Here is a 5,914-nt window from a genome sequence, read left to right as displayed (position 1 = left end):
ACTAGACCACCAAGGACTTTACTAGAAAAAAAGTTGACTGTCGTCAAATCCATTCTATAAAAGGAACCTCTTTCAATGCTTTCTCCAATAAGAATTTTCTGTCTTTCCGTCTATAATAATAGACCTGACCTGGAATCGAACCCAGGCCACAGCAGTGAAAGTGCTGGATCCTAGCCACTAGACCACCAAGGACTTTACTAGAAAAAAAGTTGACTGTCGGAAAACCCATTCTAGAAAAAGGAACCTCTTTCAATGCTTTCTCCAATAAGAATTTTCTGTCTTTCCGTCTATTATAATAGACCTGACCGGGAATCGAACCCGGGCCACAGCAGTGAGAGTGCTGGATCCTAGCCACTAGTCCATCAGGGAATGAACAGGAAAAAAGTTGACTGTCGGAAAACCCATTCTAGAAAAAGGAACATCTTTCAATTTTCTTTCCAATTCCTCAAGAGGAATTTTCTATCTGCGTGTAACAGTTTCCCTGACCTGGAATCGAACCCGGGCCACAGCATTGAAAGTGCTGGATCTTAGCCACTAGACCACCAAGGACTTTACTAGAAAAAAAGTTGACTGTCGTCAAATCCATTCTATAAAAGGAACCTCTTTCAATGCTTTCTCCAATAAGAATTTTCTGTCTTTCCGTCTATAATAATAGACCTGACCTGGAATCGAACCCAGGCCACAGCAGTGAAAGTGCTGAATCCTAGCCACTAGACCACCAAGGACTTTACTAGAAAAAAAGTTGACTGTCGGAAAACCCATTCTAGAAAAAGGAACCTCTTTCAATGCTTTCTCCAATAAGAATTTTCTGTCTTTCCGTCTATTATAATAGACCTGACCGGGAATCGAACCCGGGCCACAGCAGTGAGAGTGCTGGATCCTAGCCACTAGTCCATCAGGGAATGAACAGGAAAAAAGTTGACTGTCGGAAAACCCATTCTAGAAAAAGGAACATCTTTCAATTTTCTTTCCAATTCCTCAAGAGGAATTTTCTATCTGCGTGTAACAGTTTCCCTGACCTGGAATCGAACCCGGGCCACAGCAGTGAAAGTGCTGGATCTTAGCCACTAGACCACCAAGGACTTTACTAGAAAAAAAGTTGACTGTCGTCAAATCCATTCTATAAAAAGAACCTCTTTCAATGCTTTCTCCAATAAGAATTGTCTGTCTGTCTGTCTGTCTGTCTGTCCGTCCGTCCGTCCGTCCGTCCGTCCGTCCGTCCGTCCGTCCGTCCGTCCGTCCGTCCGTCCGTCCGTCCGTCCGTCCGTCCGTCCGTCCGTCCGTCCGTCCGTCCGTCCGTCCGTCCGTCCGTCCGTCCGTCCGTCCGTCCGTCCGTCCGTCCGTCCGTCCGTCCGTCCGTCCGTCCGTCCGTCCGTCCGTCCGTCCGTCCGTCCGTCCGTCCGTCCGTCCGTCCGTCCGTCCGTCCGTCCGTCCGTCCGTCCGTCCGTCCGTCCGTCCGTCCGTCCGTCCGTCCGTCTGTCTGTCTGTCTGTCTGTCTGTCTGTCTGTCTGTCTGTCATAGTTTCCCTGACCGGGAATCAAACCCGGGCCACAGCAGTGAGAGTGCTGGATCCTAGCCACTAGACCACCAAGGACTTTACTAGAAAAAAGTTGACTGTCGTCAAATCCATTCTATAAAAGGAACCTCTTTCAATGCTTTCTCCGATAAAAAATTTCTGTCTTTCCGTCTATTATAATAGACCTGACCGGGAATCGAACCCGGGCCACAGCAGTGAGAGTGCTGGATCCTAGCCACTAGACCATCAGGGACTGTACAGGAAAAAAGTTGACTGTCGGAAAACCCATTCTAGAAAAAGGAACCTCTTTCAATGTTCATTCCAATTCCTCAAGAGGAATTTTCTATCTGCGTGTAACAGTTTCCCTGACCTGGAATCGAACCCAGGCCACAGCAGTGAAAGTGCTGAATCCTAGCCACTAGACCACCAAGGACTTTACTAGAAAAAAAGTTGACTGTCGTCAAATCCATTCTATAAAAGGAACCTCTTTCAATGCTTTCTCCAATAAGAATTTTCTGTCTTTCCGTCTATAATAATAGACCTGACCTGGAATCGAACCCAGGCCACAGCAGTGAAAGTGCTGGATCCTAGCCACTAGACCACCAAGGACTTTACTAGAAAAAAAGTTGACTGTCGGAAAACCCATTCTAGAAAAAGGAACCTCTTTCAATGCTTTCTCCAATAAGAATTTTCTGTCTTTCCGTCTATTATAATAGACCTGACCGGGAATCGAACCCGGGCCACAGCAGTGAGAGTGCTGGATCCTAGCCACTAGACCATCAGGGACTGTACAGGAAAAAAGTTGACTGTCGGAAAACCCATTCTAGAAAAAGGAACCTCTTTCAATGTTCATTCCAATTCCTCAAGAGGAATTTTCTATCTGCGTGTAACAGTTTCCCTGACCTGGAATCGAACCCAGGCCACAGCAGTGAAAGTGCTGAATCCTAGCCACTAGACCACCAAGGACTTTACTAGAAAAAAAGTTGACTGTCGTCAAATCCATTCTATAAAAGGAACCTCTTTCAATGCTTTCTCCAATAAGAATTTTCTGTCTTTCCGTCTATAATAATAGACCTGACCTGGAATCGAACCCAGGCCACAGCAGTGAAAGTGCTGGATCCTAGCCACTAGACCACCAAGGACTTTACTAGAAAAAAAGTTGACTGTCGGAAAACCCATTCTAGAAAAAGGAACCTCTTTCAATGCTTTCTCCAATAAGAATTTTCTGTCTTTCCGTCTATTATAATAGACCTGACCGGGAATCGAACCCGGGCCACAGCAGTGAGAGTGCTGGATCCTAGCCACTAGTCCATCAGGGAATGAACAGGAAAAAAGTTGACTGTCGGAAAACCCATTCTAGAAAAAGGAACATCTTTCAATTTTCTTTCCAATTCCTCAAGAGGAATTTTCTATCTGCGTGTAACAGTTTCCCTGACCTGGAATCGAACCCGGGCCACAGCATTGAAAGTGCTGGATCTTAGCCACTAGACCACCAAGGACTTTACTAGAAAAAAAGTTGACTGTCGTCAAATCCATTCTATAAAAGGAACCTCTTTCAATGCTTTCTCCAATAAGAATTTTCTGTCTTTCCGTCTATAATAATAGACCTGACCTGGAATCGAACCCAGGCCACAGCAGTGAAAGTGCTGGATCCTAGCCACTAGACCACCAAGGACTTTACTAGAAAAAAAGTTGACTGTCGGAAAACCCATTCTAGAAAAAGGAACCTCTTTCAATGCTTTCTCCAATAAGAATTTTCTGTCTTTCCGTCTATTATAATAGACCTGACCGGGAATCGAACCCGGGCCACAGCAGTGAGAGTGCTGGATCCTAGCCACTAGTCCATCAGGGAATGAACAGGAAAAAAGTTGACTGTCGGAAAACCCATTCTAGAAAAAGGAACATCTTTCAATTTTCTTTCCAATTCCTCAAGAGGAATTTTCTATCTGCGTGTAACAGTTTCCCTGACCTGGAATCGAACCCGGGCCACAGCAGTGAAAGTGCTGGATCTTAGCCACTAGACCACCAAGGACTTTACTAGAAAAAAAGTTGACTGTCGTCAAATCCATTCTATAAAAAGAACCTCTTTCAATGCTTTCTCCAATAAGAATTGTCTGTCTGTCTGTCTGTCTGTCTGTCTGTCTGTCTGTCTGTCTGTCTGTCTGTCTGTCTGTCTGTCTGTCTGTCTGTCTGTCTGTCTGTCTGTCTGTCTGTCTGTCTGTCTGTCTGTCTGTCTGTCTGTCTGTCTGTCTGTCTGTCTGTCTGTCTGTCTGTCTGTCTGTCTGTCTGTCTGTCTGTCTGTCTGTCTGTCTGTCTGTCTGTCTGTCTGTCTGTCTGTCTGTCTGTCTGTCTGTCTGTCTGTCTGTCTGTCTGTCTGTCTGTCTGTCTGTCTGTCTGTCTGTCTGTCTGTCTGTCTGTCTGTCTGTCTGTCTGTCTGTCTGTCTGTCTGTCTGTCTGTCTGTCTGTCTGTCTGTCTGTCTGTCTGTCTGTCTGTCTGTCTGTCTGTCTGTCTGTCTGTCTGTCTGTCTGTCTGTCTGTCTGTCTGTCTGTCTGTCTGTCTGTCTGTCTGTCTGTCTGTCTGTCTGTCTGTCTGTCTGTCTGTCTGTCTGTCTGTCTGTCTGTCTGTCTGTCTGTCTGTCTGTCTGTCTGTCTGTCTGTCTGTCTGTCTGTCTGTCTGTCTGTCTGTCTGTCTGTCTGTCTGTCTGTCTGTCTGTCTGTCTGTCTGTCTGTCTGTCTGTCTGTCTGTCTGTCTGTCTGTCTGTCTGTCTGTCTGTCTGTCTGTCTGTCTGTCTGTCTGTCTGTCTGTCTGTCTGTCTGTCTGTCTGTCTGTCTGTCTGTCTGTCTGTCTGTCTGTCTGTCTGTCTGTCTGTCTGTCTGTCTGTCTGTCTGTCTGTCTGTCTGTCTGTCTGTCTGTCTGTCTGTCTGTCTGTCTGTCTGTCTGTCTGTCTGTCTGTCTGTCTGTCTGTCTGTCTGTCTGTCTGTCTGTCTGTCTGTCTGTCTGTCTGTCTGTCTGTCTGTCTGTCTGTCTGTCTGTCTGTCTGTCTGTCTGTCTGTCTGTCTGTCTGTCTGTCTGTCTGTCTGTCTGTCTGTCTGTCTGTCTGTCTGTCTGTCTGTCTGTCTGTCTGTCTGTCTGTCTGTCTGTCTGTCTGTCTGTCTGTCTGTCTGTCTGTCTGTCTGTCTGTCTGTCTGTCTGTCTGTCTGTCTGTCTGTCTGTCTGTCTGTCTGTCTGTCTGTCTGTCTGTCTGTCTGTCATAGTTTCCCTGACCGGGAATCAAACCCGGGCCACAGCAGTGAGAGTGCTGGATCCTAGCCACTAGACCACCAAGGACTTTACTAGAAAAAAGTTGACTGTCGTCAAATCCATTCTATAAAAGGAACCTCTTTCAATGCTTTCTCCGATAAAAAATTTCTGTCTTTCCGTCTATTATAATAGACCTGACCGGGAATCGAACCCGGGCCACAGCAGTGAGAGTGCTGGATCCTAGCCACTAGACCATCAGGGACTGTACAGGAAAAAAGTTGACTGTCGGAAAACCCATTCTAGAAAAAGGAACCTCTTTCAATGTTCATTCCAATTCCTCAAGAGGAATTTTCTATCTGCGTGTAACAGTTTCCCTGACCTGGAATCGAACCCAGGCCACAGCAGTGAAAGTGCTGAATCCTAGCCACTAGACCACCAAGGACTTTACTAGAAAAAAAGTTGACTGTCGTCAAATCCATTCTATAAAAGGAACCTCTTTCAATGCTTTCTCCAATAAGAATTTTCTGTCTTTCCGTCTATAATAATAGACCTGACCTGGAATCGAACCCAGGCCACAGCAGTGAAAGTGCTGGATCCTAGCCACTAGACCACCAAGGACTTTACTAGAAAAAAAGTTGACTGTCGGAAAACCCATTCTAGAAAAAGGAACCTCTTTCAATGCTTTCTCCAATAAGAATTTTCTGTCTTTCCGTCTATTATAATAGACCTGACCGGGAATCGAACCCGGGCCACAGCAGTGAGAGTGCTGGATCCTAGCCACTAGTCCATCAGGGAATGAACAGGAAAAAAGTTGACTGTCGGAAAACCCATTCTAGAAAAAGGAACATCTTTCAATTTTCTTTCCAATTCCTCAAGAGGAATTTTCTATCTGCGTGTAACAGTTTCCCTGACCTGGAATCGAACCCGGGCCACAGCATTGAAAGTGCTGGATCTTAGCCACTAGACCACCAAGGACTTTACTAGAAAAAAAGTTGACTGTCGTCAAATCCATTCTATAAAAGGAACCTCTTTCAATGCTTTCTCCAATAAGAATTTTCTGTCTTTCCGTCTATAATAATAGACCTGACCTGGAATCGAACCCAGGCCACAGCAGTGAAAGTGCTGAATCCTAGCCACTAGACCACCAAGGACTTTAC

This window comes from Urocampus carinirostris, unplaced genomic scaffold (genome assembly GCF_059441175.1).
Source record: "Urocampus carinirostris isolate Australia breed hairy pipefish unplaced genomic scaffold, RoL_Ucar_1.0 HiC_scaffold_64, whole genome shotgun sequence".
In the NCBI taxonomy this organism is placed as follows: domain Eukaryota; kingdom Metazoa; phylum Chordata; class Actinopteri; order Syngnathiformes; family Syngnathidae; genus Urocampus; species Urocampus carinirostris.
Note: the sequence above shows the minus strand (reverse complement) of the source record.